Source organism: Rhinolophus sinicus, chromosome 3 (genome assembly GCF_057876585.1).
Source record: "Rhinolophus sinicus isolate RSI-liver-muscle chromosome 3, RSI-T2T, whole genome shotgun sequence".
Taxonomy (NCBI): domain Eukaryota; kingdom Metazoa; phylum Chordata; class Mammalia; order Chiroptera; family Rhinolophidae; genus Rhinolophus; species Rhinolophus sinicus.
This window is the reverse complement of record NC_142503.1, coordinates 111,595,978-111,618,275: the sequence shown is the minus strand read 5'-3', so window position 1 is coordinate 111,618,275 and position 22,298 is coordinate 111,595,978.

Below are 22,298 nucleotides of genomic sequence, written 5' to 3'. Positions count from 1 at the left end.
TTTTACCCTCAAAGATTTTTGTTAACAAATTCAATTGATTATTCTTTTAGTTAAATTGAATCTTATTTATTCCAGATACTCTCACTAAACTAGTCCATGATGCTTCTACTTAATGTACATAATCTGAAAGGTTTTAAGTGATTTCTCTAGCTTCCTCTTTCTCAAATGTATATAAATTTATCTATAATTCAGATAATGAAAAAAAAAAAACTCTAGTAAATATATTTACAGTCTATACTCTATTGTATACAATAAAACCAAATTTATATGTAAATACTTACACATTTTATCTTGCCAACAATACTACCAAGGTTTTGAGGGCATAGTCAGTGATTATATTTCATTTTATTTCCTAAAGAATTTAATGTATGTTTTATACTTTCTGTGCTCAGTAATTATTAGATTACTGACATTTTAGCAACAATTTTAGCAAAATTATGCAATATTGTGAAAATATGTTTTTTATTTGACCTGGATAGAGTTGGGAAAAGCTAATAATTACAACTTCTTTCTGCATCAAAAGCAAAATAATAGTAACACACATTATATTTAGTCAAAATAACAATATTTAGATATAAAGTCAGCCTAAATTCTCATCATTCTTTTGATTATTTTAATTATTTTTGCTCTTTCTCCTGTATTTGGACTTGAGAATTTTAATAAACGTCAGACTATAAATCATGTTTCTTTTGGGTCACATGAAGGGTATATCACTTTATATTGTATCACTATTGGATGAATTTTATTAAGATTAATAGGTATGCATTTCAATTGCAATCTCCTCAGGTTGCTTAATAGGTTCCTTTTTCCTGGGCTTCAACAATTTTATCCCTGATTCTATTGCAATTATTTTTAACCTTTTAAACCGCAATTACTTTTGCACCACCCTAATATTACATGATGAAGTAATGCCTGCTGGCAATAGTAAAATGTCTTGGTGTGTTTCTATTTCTGATACTGTATTTCATGGGTTTAGTACCAACAATAAACAATTCTTAAATGTGAAACTACAAGGTAAATTTTGACTTGAGATTTTTACAAATGCTAAGTTATTTCAGCTTAGTTAAATTTTATTGCTATTTTTCAATTTGTACATGTTAACTGGTACCAATTCCTCAGTTTCTGTTTTCAGGGCTATGCTCATTTTAAAAATCATACATTAGTTACCGAGGATTTTATAAAGTATCCTATGTTCAGAAAACAAGGATTTGTTTTTCTGAGGTTCTTTTTTTTCTTATTTTATTTTATTTCTGTGAAGCAAACTCTACCATAAATTATGTTGTTATTAAAAAACATTCTGTGAATTAAATTACATTTTTGTGTTGTAATATGCTATGTATTGAAAATAGCTTTTCATCCTTGCCCCATACACTAGTTTGGATCTTTCTGTTCATACTAAAGAATGGGAAGCCATACCTAGACATGTAATTGCACCAGATGTTCAGAAGCATTAACTTTCAGGTCACAAAGGACCAAACTAGCATGATGGTGACAAAAGTGGAAATTACCTGATTTATTTGGGGAATTATTGCATTTAAGGGTTTGGAATAAAAATGTTGGAAACAAGATTTTTTTCTTGTTTAGACTATTTCATTATTTCTGTAATGAAACTGTTTAAATGATAATTTTTGATTGGTGTTTCCAGTAGTCTTTCTAAAGCAACATTTTATCTAAAAAGAGCAGACAAATTATTCCTGTTGAATATCATGTAAGATCAGGTTATTTAGCTTTTACCTTGAAATGACTGCTATGTTTTGAATAGAATGATAAGTACATATCTAGTATTCAGAAGGAAAGATATTTGTGTTGATGATCAAGTGTTAACATCTTATCAAGTACATGAAGTAAATGTCCTCTGTCTCTTCAACAGATAAATTTGGAATAAAAGTACAGAATGCTCAGGATTGACTCCATCTTAATAGTTAACCTGAGAGTTGTTCAAACTCTATCTGGTAATTATGTTTTCTCTATTTTGACAATAATAGCATGTTAAAATCAGCCTGAGAGAATAAAAAGTATTTACCAGAAATGTTCATTACATCTGTGTTAATAGAAATATGATAATGTTTGGTATATCTGCTGCCTTCAATGAGCTTAACTAAGATCAGAGAGTGACTACATATTCATGAAGAGCCATCCATAGTCCAAATAGTGGTAATCTGATAAGAATATAAAAAAGCACAGCTAGTTCATCAAAATCTACATTGAAGATATGGCTTCTACTATTGTAATTATTTTTTAATTCTAGTTTATGTGATAGTCTCAAATTTGTACAGAAAGAAATATGAACAAGTATGTTTATTATAATAGTGTTTGTACTAGAATATAATTCTTAAACTTACAATAACAAAACACCACAGACTGGGTGGCTTCACCAGCAGAAACTAATTTTCTCACTGTTCTGGAGGCTGAAATTCCAAGATCAAAGTGTGAGCAGGTTTTGTTTCTCCTGAGGTCTCTCTCTCCTTGGCTTGCAGATAGCTGCCTCTTGCTGTGTGCTCACCTGGCCTTTTCTCTGTGCCCCAACATCCCTGGAGTCTCTTCCTGTTTTATAAGGACACCAGTCCTATTGCATTAGGGTCCCACCCTCATGACCTCATTTAACGTTAATTACTTCCTTAAAGGGTCTGTCTCTAAATACAGTCACTATAGGTCAAGGGCTTTAACATATGAAACTGGGTTTGAGGGAACACAATTCAGTCAACAACAACCAATCAAAAAAATGGATAAAAATTTTAAGTCTATTTACACAATAAAATATTCACTAGCAATGGAACTAAATTACATCAGTCAGCTTAACCTAAATTATTCTGCAGTAAACAATGATCCCAGTGGCTTACAACAAAATTTTTTATTCTCTCACACTACATCATAGATTAGCCACTGTTCTGGTCTCTAACCTTTGCCCTCTAGCAATAAATAGACAGAGATGTCCCCGCTATGGTTCATTAAGCTTTTTGTGGGAAGGGGGAAGAAATAGAATAGTAAAAACATACTATTGATACTCATCTCTTCCCTCCACATTTCATTGCCTAAAACAAATCTTATGACCACTTCTGCAATCACTAGGATATAAATAATATTTCCACTGGAGAAGTGGCAAATATTTTATATTGCACCACAAAAAAATAAATTTCATTTTTAGGTATCAATATGAATAAAACTTACATGAATAAGTGATAAAAAGGAATCTGAAGATAACTTTATACAGTATAATATCATACTAGCATAAAATATAACTAAATAATTTGAACATATTTATTTAATATCACTATAAAGGCAAGGGAAATAATAAGTAGAAAATGGGGGCTAGTCATTAATTTTGAAGAAAAAGCATGGGAATGTGTTTGGGGAAATAGATACACAGATATGTGTTATATTATTCTGTGTATCTTCTTCATGTTTGAAAGATTCAATTTGAAAACATTGTAAATAGTACAAGATGTAGTTGTTATGAGGATAATGAGATTTCTGTTGGATTTTCTTACACATATTAGCGGTTTATTGTTATTTTTGAGATTGAACTAAATTTGGTGGGAAAAGACCACATGATATGTTTTTTTGGTTTAAAACTTCTGAAATTTATAATATTTTCTGCGTTTATGCATATACATCTCCTAGACTGTATGCAGTTTGAGGAGTTATAGTTATATGAATTGTGCCTAGAGTAGGAAATACATTATTCAAAATAAATAAATCTACTTTAATATCAAGTTCTTCCTTTTTTGTATATTTCTAGTTTTCTAAAATGTATAAGCATTATTTTTTTGTTGGAGAGGATGTGAAGAAAAAGGAACCCTCACACACTGTTGGTGAGAATGTAAATTCGTACACTGCTTTGGAAAACAGTATAGAGGTTCCTCAAAAAATTAAGAATAGAATTACCATATGATTCAGCAATCCCTTTCCTGGGTATCTACCCAAGAAATCCCAAAACATTTATCCGTAAAGATATATGTACCCCAATGTTTATTGCAGCATTATTTATTGTGGCCAAGACATGGAAACAACTAAAGTGTCCTTCGATGACTGGATAAAGAAGTTGTGGTATATATACACAATGGAATACTACTCAGCCATGAGAAAATATGGAATACTGCCATTTACAATAACATGGATGGATCTTGAGATTATTATGCTAAGCAAAATAAGTCAGATAGAAAATGTCAAGAATATAACTTCACTCCTATGTGGGATATAAAACTGAAAGCAACAAATGAACAAGACAAACAAAGAAACAAAAACTCATAGACACAGATAACAGTTTAGTGGTTACCAGAGGGTAAGGGGGTGGGGCATTGTAGAAGAGGGAAAAGAGATCAAATATATGGTGATGGAAGGAGAACTGACTGGTGAGCACAAAATGTGATATACAGATGATGAATTACACTTCAAGATTGTACACTTGAAACCTATATGATTTTTCTAACCAATGTCATCCTAATAAAATAAATAAATAAATAAATAAGTGAATAAATAAATATTTTTAAAAGAGAAAAAAGCAAAATTTCATTTAAATTTTTGTATGTCTTTTGCTGTCTAGAAATCAGTGTTCTATTAAGTTTGATCTTTAATTCCTTGACCTACTCATCAGCAATGACCTTCACCTCCACTTTACTTCACTAACTAGCTCTCATGAACAGATCTTGTGCATTGTCATTTCTCTATATTTTAAAGTACTGCAGATCAAACATGCAATTTCTGATCACAGCCTCCTCAATCTTTCATAAATGTCCAGCTTTGGAGCTTTTACATATGGACATGACAAAATGACAGAAGAGCAAGAAAGTTTAAGCCATTGACAAGAGTGTTCTTGAATGGTGAACTGTAACAAATATTGTAGATATTTACCTAGTATACTTTTCTCTCAATTTCTTACTAACAAAATATTTTTCAGTTGGAATCAGCACCAGATGATGAATCAAGATGGGGGTTGAGCCTGGGGAAGGGCACTTCAGGGATTTTTTTTTTTTTTTTTTTTTAAATAGGAAAACACTTTTGCTCTCCTTTCTCTTCTTTCTTGCTTATTTGTAGAACGTAAGTGAGAAGACAGTATTTGGGACTGCAGAATTCATCTTCTGACCGTGAAAGTAAGAGCAAAAAAAATGCACAGACACCAACTCAGAGCCCCAATATTATTGCACTACTCAAGGAACGCGAGTCTTTATAACTTTTGTTATATGAGAAAAATTAATATACTTTTATAACTCATTAGAAATCATGCATTTTCTTTTTTTTTTTTTAGCAAAATCAATCTTGATGACAGAATCAAAGCTAATTAGGTAGACAAATTTCAAAGGAAATAGACAAGCTACACACAGATTGGAAGTAATTAAAATAGAAGCTAAGAATTAGGGAAAACTCCATTGAGAGCTCTGGTCACAAAATACAGCAAATTGATTCTAGAACTAATTTAAAAATTAATTCAAGACTGACAACTTCAGATTGACCATAAATATTTCCCAAAATTTCTACTAAGTTCTTCTGTTCAACTTATTCTTGGTTTTCCCTATTGAGATTTACACTTTCCTCAAACTTCCATGTTCCACTAATTCTGAATCCTTGTTTTTATCAGAAGACATTCCTCTCCTTACAAAGAAAAGAAAAACTCTTCAATGTGAACTTTCTGAACAGCATCTACTGATCAGTTTTAGAAACTGAGTTTCACCTTCTGCTTCCCTGCCTCCCTCTCGCAATCCAGAGAATCTTGTCCTCTCAACCTAAGGACAACTCTTTCACCTTTTCCTAAAGTTTTGTCCTCTTCCTACTCATCTAGAATCAGATTTTATTTATCCATCAGGTTTTATTTATCCTTTCTATATCCTTTCAAGCTCCCATTCCAGTGGCTTTTTAAAAAATCATAAAAACTCTTTCATGAAGTATTTGATCAAGTCTTTGATCTTCCCTCCCCCCGCCATGCTGTTTGGTTGTCTGACTTTTGTTTATTAATTTATAGTTATTTTCATAGTCTTCACATATGTTATTTGTATTTTGAGAATTGCTAGATATATCTAAAGTAAACATATTTCCACACCCTGTCCAAAGTATTTGCATGCTCTTTCATGTTTGGTAACATGAAATTCTTAAATTTAATGTAATCAAATTTATAGTATTCCTTTATGGTTGGATTTTGTGTTTGTTTCAGGAAATATTTTTCTAATTCAAGCTCATAAAGTTATATTTCTATTTTTTTCTAATTTAACCATTCTCACTTAGAAATACAATTTATTGGGGTGGCCATTTAGCTCAGTTGGTTAGAGTGGGTGATAATAACACCAAGATTGCCGGTTCGATTCCCGCATGGGCCACAGTGAGCTTCACCCTCCTTAAAAAAAAAAAAAAAAAAAAAGTTCTAGTAGAAATACAAACTACAATTTATCAGTGTAAATGGTACTTATATGTTTTGAAGAAAGGGTTAAATTTTTTTTCATATGAAAATCCGTTTGATGCTATACCATTTATTGAAAAGATCATAATTTCTTGACTGTATCTTGGTGTTATTTTTTGTCATATATCAAGGAACCATATATGAATGTGTTTCTGAATGCTGAATTCTGTTGCACTTGTGTACTGGTTTATCTTTATGTCAATATCTCACTGTTTCATTTATCTCTATAATAAGTACAAATATCTGGTAGCTGAAATTCTTGAGATATTATTCTCTAAGATTATCTTGGAATTTTTCTCCCTTTGATATTTCAAATAAATGTTATAATTAACTTGTTAATTTCCATGAAACAAACAAAACTTATGGTTCTTTTGAATCCATAGACAAATTTGAAGAGAATTGACATTCTTACCAATTAAATTTGCAATCCATGAAAAATGGCATATTCTCCCATTTACTTAGAACTTTTTAAATCTCTTTAATATGCTTTTACAGTTTTCACCAAAAGATTTCAGACTTATGCTAGATAAGTCTTAGGCTTTTGACAATTTTAATGCTACTCTAATTTGAAAAAAAATCTACTTATATTGGTAGTATATAGAAACAAATTTATTTTTGTATATCTAACTTTGTAATCAGTGCTGTTGTAAAAAAAAGTCCTTAAACATTTTCATAGACTTTCTATAGATTATTTTGGATACTACAGGACATCTACTGCCATTTGTGAATAATGACAATTGTATTTTATTTTTTGTTCTCATCTTATTGTACTGTTTAGGGCCACCATTACAATTCTAAACAAAAGGGTTGATACTGAGTGTCTTTGTCCCATTCCTTATTTCAAGAGGAAAGCTTACAGTATTTTACCAGTGTACAAACATACTCAGTGTATGTAAGTATGATGGCTCTAATGGGTGTTTTGTAAAAACGCTTTTCAAATTTTAAAAGTCCATTCTATTCATAATTTGTTAATATATATTTTTATCACAAACTGATGCTAATTTTTATCAAGTTCTTTTTCTGCATTTACCTAGGTGATCATAAAATATTTCATTTTTTCTGTTAATGTGATGGCTTACATTGTTGAACCTTCAAATATGAACTATCTCATTTCTGACATAAACTCCTTTGTTCTTTCCTTTTATCATATATCACCGAATTCACTTTGCTAATTTTTTCTTTAAAATATTTGCCTCTCCGTTCATGGATATATTGTCTATAATTTCAGTGTCTTGTAATATTCTTGACAGGTTTTGGTGTAGAAATTTTATACAGCAAATTTGGAAATGTTTTCTTTTATATATTCTTCAGAAGAGTTTATGAAAGATGATTATTATTTCCTCCTAATTGTTATTTCCTCCTAATTGTTTATAAAAATGAACTTCTAAAAACAACTGGACATGGATATATGGGGCTATGATTTTGAATATTGGATTTAATGTTTATTTTGTTCTAGATTCAAGTATTGAATCATTAATGTTATTTCAAACAGATAATGCTTTAAAAATATCAAGTACAATTCCCTACTCTTGATTATGTACTAAGTTTAACAAAATTCTTAATACAGAAACTTAGCACAATAATGAAAGAAATGCCAATGCACTCAAAATGAGTCTAAGTGGTAATATAGTGAGGCATAGCTATATTTCCACACATAAGCATTATTACAATATGACAGATTAGTTTTTTAAAAATATTTTTGTCAATAGTCTAACTCATATTTTATTTAAGAGTAACAAACTAGTGTAGAACAGAAAAAAAGAAACCCTTTGTTAAATTGAGAGTATTCTGTACATGGTAATGTAATAAATTATTCTGAGAGATTGTGGCATAGGACTGATCTAACAATAAAAAAAAGTATAAATTCAAATACATTTCTTCTATTTTTAATAACATATCCATGTTATTTATCTAAATTTTAGTTCTTATATAATGCGTTAAAATATGAAAGTGTTTTGTATTAGTCATTCTCTTAAATAAGTAATTTTATTGTGGTTGAGTTAAACATTTCAAAATTGTAACCAGGAAAAATATTGTTTTTCATAAATAAGATAATTACCACAATATTTTCAAACATATTTTTATGTGTATGTAACCTAGGAATCAGTAGCATAGGATTTTTTGGAGACTCTAAAACAGATGGAAAATAACAGAGAGGAAAATATTATGCCACATATTTGCAAGTTTTCCATGTTCTTAAATAAATTGAACCTACCATGAAATCAGCAAAATTATTATGTGCATTTGTTTATAGATTTATTTATTTCAAAAGAAAATATTACTACTTTCTCTATATGCTTGCAAAGATAACATAGTATATAAGAAATAATATGAGAAAAAAAATTAAACTCATCTGGAAGCACAGTACACTGTCAGGAAAGTTGAGATATTACTGACTGGTAAGACTGGTTAGTTGTACTAAGAGTTACTCTCTAAAACATTTCCAACCTGACTGAAAAATGAATCAATATTAAATGATGAAAGATTATACAACTTTGAAAGAGGCAGACAAACTCTGAAATTGGTCTCTTACTACCTGAAAGAAACTCCCATCAGTGTACAGTCTGTGGAATGAAGAATAAAATAGCATCACCTTTGACTTGTAATTGATTTTAGTTGTTGGAAGGCACTAAACTGATCAATAACAGTAACAATGACAGAAACTAGGATCTCATGTTTGAAAGTTTAGATAAAATGTGATCTGTATTCAAAGCAATGCGAAGTTAGTAGGCATGAGCTCTTTCCCATGAAATGCCTTTTCTAACAGCTACAATGACATGTAAATCAGTAGTCCAAAGCAATGGATGATATACAGAATCTTCCGATTGAGTACAATAGTAGAAAGTGTTATTAAATAAGATAATCAAAATTCTGAATTTCAGTGAGGCTGCTTTTGGCTGCAAGTACAGAAGAGCCAATTATAATGGATAAAATAAGCAAATATATTTGCTTACACAACTAAAAGTCCAGAGATACAGCTGATTCAATCTAGCTAAATCCAGTTGATCTATTCTGTATCTTTCCAAGTTCCCTGACAATAAATTCATCTATCTTCATCCCTAAGGTGAGCGAGGCTTCATGAGAACAAAATAACTACGAAATGTCAAAGCTTCACAATCACATAACACAAAATCAACAGAATGAATAATAATATATCTGGTGATTTATTTTAGGAAATAGAAAACTTCTTTATCTTTAGCCCCCAGCAAACCTCTATTTCACCTTCTTGTCTCAGAGTCAGTCATATACCAATTCTGGAGCCAAACAGATTTTTGTAGTTAATTGACTTAGGGATTACCATCAGATTTGTCAGGCTCATCCCTGGACCTGTAGATGAAAGAAACGTCCCTTCTTCTATGAAACAAATATGGTAATTGGGGAAAAAAATGGAATATCCTCACAAGTAGAAATGGTAAAGTTTATATGTTGGCAAATGAAAATATCACCAACTCTGTTTTTTAGCTATCTTTTAAGAAGTAATAAAAATTATACTCAAAAGACAAATATAAGCTTTATCCAGTATAAGAGAAATTGTCAAAAGAGAAAAAAGGCCAATGTCCAGGTAAAATCTACTCAGTCTATTTCTATTTGCACATTAATTTTATAATGAGGTCTTCTCACGGAGATTATATTCTAGTTAAGAAGGAAAACAAGTCAAAAATTAAATGAAAAGATAACTCAAGATCTATGAAAGAAATGAACAGGGAAATATGATAGAGAATAATAGATGGAAGCCCTAATTACTTTTTCTAGACCGAAGAGAAAAACTCCCTAAGGAGAAAACATTTGAGCTTAAAAATGAAAGTTGAGGACAATGGAATAGAGAAAATATTTTCTGAAAGAGAAAACAGAACACGCACGCGCGCGCACACACACCACCACCACCACCACAACCACTACCACCACCACCACCACACTTCAACCCTCTAACCTCCCACTCACCCCCATCCTTATAGAGCCAGAACTCACTATGTTAAGGGTGAAAGTAAGGTAGAGAAGACTTATAAGCATGAGACGTATGCAATATAACAACTACGTAAAGTTGATTAGTGCTTTGGACGTAATTAAGCTGGGAAGATTTGAATGAGGTTGGAATGATAGAGACAGAAAAAGGGTTGAAACATTAGAGTGATGAGGACATCATTTCAAAGTACATGTGGAATTTGAGCAAACACCTGAAGGAAGGAAAAAGAAGTTTAGGTAGAGAGAATTGCAAATACAGACTCAAGGGGAAAACTTGCCTGACTTTTTGGTAAAAGCAGGAAGGCCAGGTAGCTCAGTAAAGTAAGCAACCTCCCACTAACCCCCTCTGTTGGGAGAACAGAGGGAGCTGAAGCATTGTAGGGGATTGTATGACTTGGGAGATCTTTGACTTTTATTCTGAAATCAAAGCTATTGGAGGATGAGTTGCATAAGAGCAACAATGATGTACATGAGCTGACAGATTACAAAGATCATTGAGGCTGCTGTATGAATTAGAATGTGAGGGTTGAAAAGCAAAACAGGGGGTCTTATTAGGATGCTATTGAAAAATCTGAGTGGAAGATAATGGTTGATTAGAACGGAACAATAGCAGTGGAGGCAGTAGGGGATGGTTGGATTCTGGATATGTGTTAAAGCAAAAACTGAAAAGATTTGATGATAGATTACATGCAGGTTTTTTAAAAAGTAGAAGGAAAAAAAAGGGCAATTTCCAAATTTCTTGGGGAAATGGCTATTTCCAAACATATATAAGTACCATAATAACAAGATCACAATTGCTTCATGTATTGTAATTCTTCATGTCTTATTCAATACTTTCCATTTTACTCTTTTTAGCAAAGAGGAGCTCTAGTAGTGACTTTAATTTTACCTTCGGAAATAAGTTATTTTGTGTGAATAATGAGGAACTACACCAGCCTTATTTTTACAAGTATTATTTCTAACAAGATAGCATGCTTCTTTGTAAGAGTTTTGTGCAGAAGCATAATGATCGAAAAAATAAAGAAACTACAAAGCAACGAATGGAGAAAAAGGAAACAAAAATTTAGAAAGGATCTTAAAATATTGACAAAGACCATATATACTAAATATAAACAAATTGAAAGATTTTTTTTTTTGGTTTTGTTTTGTTTTTTGTTTTTTTTACTTGAATGTTTTTTGACGTATAATATATATACTTCAGGAAGAAAAATGTTTGTACCATAAGTGAACAATTGATGAATCTTCACATGTAAACACAACCTTGTGACTAGTACTCAAAAAAGAAACATAAAATAAATAATACCTCAGAAACCTGATCTCTTTTAATCACTACCTCAATGAGTAACCACCAATTTTACATGTCAAAGCATACAATGATGTTATCAGTTATAATATATTGCATATAAATGGATTTATTCAACATGTACACTTTTGTGTCTGGCTTCATTAACTCAACATTATGTTTGAAAGATTCATCTAGATTGATTGGTTGAACTGCAATCTTACCAATGTATTTTATGGTAGATTGATTTCCGGGGATGGCCACAGAAGAATCTCCCAGCCTACATGATCTGCAAAGTGATGTTGTCATTCCAAGGGACGGAGTCTAATTCTCCTCCTGTTGAATCATGGTAACCTTAATGATTTGCTTTTAATCAATACAATGTGGCTTAAGGGAAAAGGTGTGGTTTGTGACTTCTAAAGCTAAGGAAGAAGAAACACTATAGTTTTTACTTTGGTTTCTTGAAACACTATCTCTTCAAATGCTCCCTCTAAGGACTCTCCCTTCTTAGAATGAAGCAGAAATGCCCAGAGAACTATAAGCCACATGCGATTGTTCTGGTTGAAGACAGCCTTCTAGTAATCCAATCAGATATTTAACACAGGAGTGAAGAAGCCTTCAGAAGTTTTTGGTTCCCAGCCATTGAAGTCAACCTTAACTACTGGAATATTTCCAGTTGACACCCTAGACATCATAGAACAGAGGAAATCCACCCCCACCGTACCTTATTTGCAATTCTTGATTCATAGTACCTATGAGCATAATGTTTGTTATTTTAATCTACTAAGCTTGGAATGGTTTTATATGCAGCAGTAGATAATTAGACCATGTAGTATCCATTCTTTGAAGGTACCACAATATATTAGGTCAACTCTGGATGAGAATTTGAATTGTTTACAGTTTGTGGTTCTTATGAATAGTGCTTCTGTGAACATTATAAAGTATATTGTTAAATCTGTATATAGATTTGTGGTAGGTGTATAAAAAGATGTAGAATGAATAGGTTACTCATTAATTCAGATTCAGAGATGGAACCAAATAATTTTCCAAAGTTGTAACAATGTGCATTCTTACAAGCAATATACGAATATGAGTTCTGATTGCTGAAAATCCTTGTCTATACTTGAATTTTAAATTATTTTTTATTGTAGCTATTCCACTGGGTATAGAGAGGTATTACATTGATACAACTTGGATTATCTACTTTTCAAAGTAAACTTTTAACTTATATTTCATTGTTTTCTGTCTTTTTCTTATCATTTTTAAGAATTCTTTATATATTCTGAATACACATGCAAGAATAGTTTCTCCTACTCTTGGGTTGCCCTTTCACTCTCTTAATTATGTTTTGAATGAATGAGATGTGAATATTAATATAGTCCATTTTATCATTTTTATTCTAAAGCGTTGTATACTCTATTTTAAAACTTTATGCTTAAGCCAAAGTTTTAAGTTTTTCTCCTCTAAAAGTTTTATTGTTCATATTTAGATTTTGATACATTTCAAATTTTTGTGTTTAATGTGAGATAGAAATTTTGTACATGTGAGAAATAGAAACTAAGGACATGCTTTTCTTATTATACCATTTATTATGTCATTTGCCAGTGCACTGCATTACTGCCTTAGTCATAAATCCTTATATTTCAGAACTTTATTGCTCACCTGTACTTTTCCAATAGCCTCCCAAACAATCATCCTGGGCTCACTGTTCTCAAATTATTCCTAAAAACTAGAAATATGGCAATATCAGTCCTCTATTTAGGTTTTCAGTGCCTAAAACAGTGTTTCTCCCAGTGTAAACCTCATTAATACAAATTCTTTGTGTCCTTCATCAAATGAAATAAATCAAAGGTGGAGCTGCTGGTAGCAGAGCTCTCAGTAACCGGCATTTTAAAAAAAGAAATACAAGCTATTATGCACATAGAAATATGAAAAGCAATGTTTATCAGAAGACAAAATTCCTTAGTGTAGATGGAAATATAAAAGAGCCTCTATGATATAGTTCCTGTTTATTCCACCTACTTTATGTTCTACCCATTTATTTCCCCATTTGCACTTAAGCTCCAAAAAAACACACAAACCATTTTAGTTCCCAATACACATACCCTGTTATTTAATTCATTTATGTATTTGCATCCATGCTGCCATCTTCATAGGACATTCCACCACCACTTTTCAAAGGCCTGATAAACCCCTGCTATATTTCAAACTCCAGGACAGTATCACTCTTACTGTTCTGTCTTCACTGATATTGTTTTTTAAACTCTTCAATCCTGACATAAAAATAATATATCACTCTCACTTCTTCGTTTCTTAATAGAAAAAAGTCATATTGCTTATGATTAACTTCTTTTTGTTAGACTTATCCATCAACTGATCTGATTTGCTTCTGAACAATGATTAACAGAAAAGCAAAACCTATCCTAGAATCTCAGTTCTGATGAGCAGCCATCTTCAATAATTTTATGTTTCTTATATTTTTGTTGCAAAATATTATTCATCTGTACTTCTTAGAAATCAGTAGAAAAGTTTATTAAAACTAACACCATATATGCAATGTTAATTGTTTTTTAATTGGTGATATTATCTTTATTATCCCCCATGTCACTACTTTGGACTCTGTTCTCTTTATAATTTCTTGAGTTAGATGATTAACTCATAAATTTTCAGACATATGAGGCTGTAAATTTATCTAAAGATACTGCTTTAGCTGCATCCCATGTTTTGATATGTTAATTTTATTATTTTTCAGTTGAAGTATTTCTTGTTTTTAATTTTTAAAAATTTATTTTTCAATTACCATTAACATACAACATTATATTAGTTTCAGGTGTACAAAACACAATAGTGATAAGACATTTATACACCTCACAAAGTGATGACCCCAATAAGTCTATTACTCATCTGACACTGTAAATAATTATTATAATATTATATACTATATTCCCTATATTGTACTTTACATCCCCGTGACCATTTTTCTTTCAATTATAATTGACATTCAATATTATTTTATATTAGTTTCAGGTGTACAGAGAAATGGTTAGGCACTTATATAATTTCTGTACTCATCTGACACTATACATAGTTCTTACAATATTATTGACTATATTCCCCATACTGTACTGTACATCTCCATGACTATTTTGATACTACCAATTTATATTTCTTAATTTCTTCAAATTTTTCACCCAGCTCTCCAACCCCTCTCCCAACTAGTAACCATCAGTTTGTTCTCTGTATCTAAGAGTCTGTTTCTGTTTTGTTTGTTCATTAATCTTGTTCTTTAGATTACGCATAGTGAGATCATATGGTATTTTTCTTTCTCAGTATGATTTATTTCACTTCGCATAATACCCTCTAGGTGCATCCATGTTGTTGCAAATGGTAATATTTCATTCTTTTTTATGGCAGAATAATATTCCATTGTATATATGTACCATCTCTAGTTTGAGGAAAATAGGTATTAATTCTATTTTGAATGTTTGGTAAAATTCACCTGTGAAGCCATCTGGTCTAGGACTTTTGTTTGTTGGGAGCTCCTTGATTACAGATTCAATTTCATTGGCAGTTCAGATTTTCTGTTTTTCTTGGTTCATGCTTGGAAGATTGTATGCTTCTAGGAATTTATCTATGTCTTCCAGATTGTTCAGTTTGTTGGTGGATAATTGCTTGTAGTTTTTTTTTGTTTTGTTTTTTTTGTTTGTTTGTTTGTTTTGTCTTTTTGTTGTTTGTGCTGTCCCTTCATTTTTATTTCTGATTTTGTTTATCTGCAGCATGAGCTGGGACTGTCGACCTGATGCCAAATTTTCCCAGGACACCATGGGCCATCTGATGCTGTAAAATCATCCCACAGGCTTGTAGGGTAGAGCTGGCCACCCAGAAGCTGAGAGAAACCCCGGCAATTCCACACTAGCTGGTGGGGCAGGGTCCTAGAGAGTCACCAGGTTGAGGTATGCATGGAATTTACCAGACCAAAGTGGTTTCATATTTGACCCTGTGGGGGAAGGCTTAACACAGGCTAGATGTTGCCCACCTGTAGGCTACATATGAGGCAGGTTCCACACAAGAATAATGGTGGCTGTCTGTCTAGCTCTTGCCCTGAAGCTATGCAACTCTGTATTTCCCTGTATGTATCTGGTGTGTCTAGAGTGCTGCCCCTACAATGAAGCCCAGGGTGAGTGTTTGCAAGTGAGTGAGTCTATGTGAGGGCCCTTTGGGGGGCATTGAAGTTTCCAGCCACCTTCAATCTCACCAAGATGGACAGACAGAATATTTGTAGATTTTTCCTGTCAGATGTTGTAGGGTCTCCTCTACCAGCACAGGACCCCTGGGCTGGTGAGCATAGTGTGGGGTTGGGACCCCTCACTCTTCAGGGGGTAATTATGCTGCTGAGGTGTCCCTCCTGGTGCTCAGCTACTACCTGTGGGTTTAGGGTCAGCACTTTTCGCATCTTCTCTCCTTCTACCAGTCTTGATGTAGCCTCTTCTTTATATCCTTAGTTATAGGAGTTGGTCTTCAGCTGGTCTTCAGATCACTCTCAAGGTTGATATTTCTACAATTTAGTTGTAATTTTAATGTGGTCATGGGAGGCAGAAGGCACTGCATTTACCTGTTCTGTCATCTTGACTCTCTGTATAACGCTTTTTGAAAAGATTGTTTAGGAAATATTCTTGAAAGTTGTATATAGCTGATTGGTAAAATGAACAAATGTTATGTTTTCTTTTAAACTTTATATGTTTATAATTTTAAATTTTGCAGTTTAATAACTGTAGTCATGTGGAAGAAGAATGAAGCAGAGGGTATCACTGCTTTTATAATGTAACCAGATTGTAATTTGTTCTGTTATTAAAATATTTCCTGAGCCTCTGGAGTTTTTATTTGAGTACCTTAAGGGATAAGAAATGATGATTGTGCTAATTCTGCATTCTCCACATAGCACATAGCAATGCTGAACACAGAGCTGTCACTTAATAAATTCTTAATTAATGAGCATTAGTTACTGTGCACACCAAGCTTATGCAGTACCAAAGAAATCAATAGGGACGAGTGACAAGAGACAACTTGGGATAGAGCAGAGACTGCCAAATGACTCTCACAGCTCTGATTTAATCATTCAAATTCACATAATTTAATTTTTTAACTCTACTAACACCCAGACAAAGGGGTAAGCAAACAAATACCTACCAAGCACTAAATTTGTTATGCATTTTTCAATATACATTATTTTATTTAGTATGGAAATAAGAATGTATAGTATAGTATACCTGCATTTTACCAATAAATAAGCAGAGGGTCCATAAAATTATATAATATGTTTGATATTGTTTAGTAAAAAAAGTAGTGTGCACAGGACTAAATGCCAGCCTGACTTTAAATTAAGTACTTAATCTGCCTCACCTCTGTGCTCTGTTCCACTGATGGAATAGTGGTTCAAAAGTAATTTAACTCCGAAAGCTGAATATACCATGTTTCCCCAAAAATAAGACCTAGCTGGACAATCAGATCTAATGTGTCTTTTGGAGCAAAAATTAATATAAATCTTATCTTATTTTACTATACTATAACACCAGGTCTTAATATAATATAATATAATATAATATAATATAATATAATATAATATAATATAATACCAGGTCTTATATTAATTTTTGCTCCAAAAGACACATTAGAGCTGATTGTCTGGCTAGGTCTTATTTTAGGGGAAACAGAGTATATGTGTCCTGTGTCCCAGAAATTCTACTTCTGGGTTATATACAATGCAGACATATGTACATACATTCACCAAACATATGTACATATGAAGTATGATCACAAAATCTGGTAATATTTAAATAAAACAAATTATTACAGTAAAAGACACATTGCCATTAATCCCCCCAAAATACTCCCCCTCACTTCAAACACACTTATCCCATCATTCTTGCCACTTTCTGAAGTAGTTCTGGAAGTCCTCTTTAGTGAGTGTCTTTGGTTGTGCTGTCATGGCTGCCTCAATGTTCTGAATTGATTCAAACATTTTCCTCTCATGGCAATTTTGAATTTGGGGAAGAGCCAGAAGTCACAGGGTACCAGATCTGGTAAATAAGGTAATGTTTTTGTTTGACAGAAATTCCTGTACCAGAAGAGATGTGTGACACAGAGCATTATCATGAAGGAGAAGAAGTAATGCCACTCATGAAAGAGGACTTCCAGAACTGCTTCCGAAAGTGGCAAGAATGATGAGATAATTGTGTTCAAAGTGAGGGGGATTGTATTTTAAGAGGCATTAATGGCAATGTGTCTTTTACTGTAATACATGTTTTTTTTTAATTTAAACATTCACCATAGTTTTCAATCATACCTCATATGTTCATAACAGCATAATTTGTAATATTAAAATATTAATATTAACATATTTCACCCAGTGGAATATAATACAATGTTAAAAACTGAATTATTGGCATTTGCAACCACCTGGGTACACTGGACAAACAAAATAATGTTGAAAGAAGCCAATCAAAAAGTAAAAGCCCTGTATGATCTCATTCTTATGAAATTCCAAATAGGCTAATCTATGGGGTAGTAAGTAGGCTGCAATATAATAATAGGTTCTGAATGCTAGTGATATGCTATTTATTGTTCTGGTTTATGGTACATGGGTGTGTTCACTTTGTAAAAATTCATCAACTTATAATTTGTGCACTTCCCTGTATGTAGAATTTATAAATAAAATTTACCCCCTCCTGTGGGTAAATACAATAAACATATCTAGGGAGCAGGATATTACCTGAAGGAGAACATATTCCCTCTGACTTTATTATTTCAATATATGCTTTGAAATATAAACTGACAAAGTAAAATTTTAAGCACATAAGTAATTCATATAACATCTGGTTAAGAATTTGTACCATAATTATGATAAATAACATATCACAGATAATAGCTCAAGACTGCTGTTTTCTGAATTATAAATATAAATAAACTTTAATGGGGGCTCCTTATTCTTTCAAATACCCCAAAGACTGTTAGTGGTTAGAGATAACTTAACATATTTTCTTTACTTCCAGTCACATGTCCTAAGTCCTTTGAATTAGTTAAAATGATGGATGTTTTCACTGCTGCATCCTGAGATGAAGATAATGTGAACAACAGCTGCAGATCTTTCCTTTTCCCCCCAGATGAAAAGGAATAGAGTATGTATTCATCTGTGTATTTAGCATGCTTTAGTGAAGATTAGCAATATGGAAAGATGGGGTAGAACTTAATTTTAGATTTCCTTGTTTCTAAAAAAATATTTCTGACACTTTTGTCAACTGAGTCCTCAGCTTTTAGAGGGAAAAAGGGCGGAAGGGGCAAGAGAAGGAGGGAGGCAGGGAGGGAGAGAGAGAGAATGAATAAAAACTATTTGAATTTTTTATGCAGCGCATCTCAGTGCTCTCTCTCTCTCTCTCTCTCTCTCTCTCTCTCTCTCTCTCTCTCTCGACCCAAACTGAAGGACCGCACATCAGCTTTATTCTACAGAGGAGACCAAAGTCATACTCAGGCATATTTACCCCTAAAGGAAGGTCATTTATTCAGGATCTCACCTCCTTTTTTTCACTCCACTAATGACTATAAGTGAAAAGAAGCAATAGAAAACCTTTTCAGTGAATATAAATTATGCACCAACATTAAGAGGCAGAAGGAGCTACTACCAGTTTTAATTTTAAAAAGAGAAATTTCCCCTTTGCATTTTTATTAACAGAATACAGTAAATCCAACATTAATTTCTAATGATATAGCCCATTGTGAGCAAATTCATTATTTTAGCATTATGATAAGATGAATGGAGATGAATAAGTACTATATGTTCAAAAGCTAGTATTAAAATATTATCTTACATAGAGAAAACCATTTATTTCAATTATTCTGAAATTTTTTTATGCATTCACATACTTCTAAGGCTTTGTTTGAAATTGCATGTACGCTTCCTCATAATTTCTCACCAACAATCGTAGGAGAGTAAAAATTATAATTATAAATCACACTTTTAAAAGTCTAATCATTTTTCAAATATAGTTATTATTCTATTCTATGCATTCAATTTTATTTGGAAGAACGTGGATGACATACATACAAGGAAACATTTCTCCTATGTATTTACTGTTTAGAATTAAGTGAATATTCCTGTATAAGAGAACTTAGCTATTAGAATCCGGTTATACCTTTGGGTTCCCCTGCAGTTATTTGCAATATTTGTGTGGGGAAGGGAAAGAGGGCATTTAACATAATTCTATTTTAAAAAATAGAAAATATATTTACATATTACAAAAATTAACAGCTATATGAGGGTGACTATGCGGTTAATTTATCAAAATCGAATGATTAACAATACTTTAAGCAAATTATTTCTCAGTAACAAAGGATCTTAGAAAACTTTAACACCACGTGCTATGCTCTCAATTGATTTTGAAAGTGTCATTTACTGTAATTCTATATTGCTTTTTAACTATACTTATAAAGATTATTGTTTAATGAAGGTGCCATTTGCTAAGATTTATTCGCAGAGTTACCAATTCATTTTCTCTCCATTTCTTCTTGTATCACAGGCATTCCTTCTGAGATCACCTTCCTTCTGCCTGAAGGATATCCTTTCAAATTACCTTGAATGATGGCAAGTTCTGCGTAAATCTGAAAATATTTTTGGGGCTATAAATTTCTAAGTTGAAACTTTCTTTTTCCTCAGTAACTGTCTTGCATTGTTGCTGTTCAGAAGTGGGCTATCAGTCTTATTATCATTCCTTTGAAGGACATATTTTTCCCTCTGACTGTTTTTAAGATTTTCTCTTTGATTTTTTTTTTTTTTATTATTGTTCATTTTCACTATGTCATGCATAAATGTATATTTCTTCTATTTATCTGGCTTAGGATTCACTGGGCTTCATGAATCTGTGATTTTTGCCCTTTGATTCTATAAGTCTCACTGGTTATCTATCTCTTCAATGTTACCTGTGACCCATTCTTGCTAATCTCTTTTTATTACAATTAGACATCCTCACTCTGTTCACCATGTTGTCTAACTTCTCTTACATATGTCCTGTCTTTGGCACTTACCTGCTGTATTCTACATAACTTTGCTGCCTTATTTTCCACTTCCTTTGTTGTATTCTCAAATATGTTTAATTAGCTTGTAAATCCACTCACTCAGTTTTTATTTTGAATTACTCAACATTTAATTGATTCAATTTCTATTCACTTCCCTCACCCTACCCCACCATCAAAAAAATAAATAAATAAATAAATGGCTAGGTCAATGTGTATAGTGCCTATTTTCTGCAAAGGTTTTGATGACTTTAAAAACTATTTGAACAAAATAAGCAGAGCAGTTTATTTTGTGTCTGATAAGTCTGATAGTTAAGGCTTGGTAGGTTTGTGTTTACTGTCTGTTTTTAAAACTCATTTTCACTCATGGTGCTTTTTCTTCAGGGACTTTATTATTTTGCATTCTAAGCTTCAGGTTTTCCTTGAAAAAATTTATTGAACTACTTTGAGTTCTAGGATGAAGTTTTATTTCTCCAGACACAGAAGCAACTTGAATTTGTTTTGAGCATATTAAGTTATTCTTAGCAGGATAGTTTGCCTGAATTAACCAGTCTGCTGTAATATAGGAAATGAATGTCTTCATTTCCATTAACTACTAAATCTTTTCAACATAAATAAAATTCTCTCTGAAAATTTATGTTGAGTTTAGTGAGTACATCTTTTAGCTAATGTCCAAATTTTAACACTAATTTTTTTCGCCCTTGGGAGCATGACAGAAAGACCTATGTGTAGCTTTTCTTTATTTTCATTCTTATTCCTTTTGTTTTCTAAAGAAGAAAGAACATAATTTTCACAGTCCCATTATCTGAATATATATTCTATATTTTGAAATTTGTTTACTGTTTTTTAAACAGCTTATTGAGGTATAATTATATAAAAAACACATTTAGTGTTTACAATTTGGTGAGTTTGGCGATATGATGGATATGTGTATTGCCTTGATGATGGTTTCACAGGTGTATGAACATTTTTACTCTTAATATTCACATTTAACACTCTTACTTTTGTCATTGCTCAGTAGTTAGGTTAAACCACTGAGGATCTCAGAAAAAGTTCCAAGGTAAAACCACAACTACTGTACTTATTTAATTTCTAGGGCAACTAAAATATTTGGCTTTTGTAATAAAGATAATCACAGTGTGAGGCAGCATAACTAAATGAATAAAAGTGAAACAAGTTTAAAAATGAATAGTCTTACTTTTTTTAGTTTACATAAATGTTTATGCTTGATAGAAGGAGATGCAGATTTAGCTGGAACTTTTATCACAATTTTGAATATATTTTCTAAGCAGTCTCATAATTTAAATATTTGTAGCAGTGTTTCTTTATAATGTTCTGATGCACTTCAAAAGCTCATAAATATGTTATTAGAACTGGACCATTTTTCACTAGTATCTTTGAAGAAAGTAATAGATGAAATGAATGGAAGGAAAATAAAGACAAGTTTTATTTTTTTTCTTTTTATGCTAAGCAGATAAGTTAAAGGAGAATGGAGAAAGAAGAGTATTTTAAGACATCTAAGCCCTTATTATGTGGGTCAGAAAAAAAACCCCAAATTATAAAACCTTAAGGAAAATCCAAGTTAAGATTTCAATAAGGTTT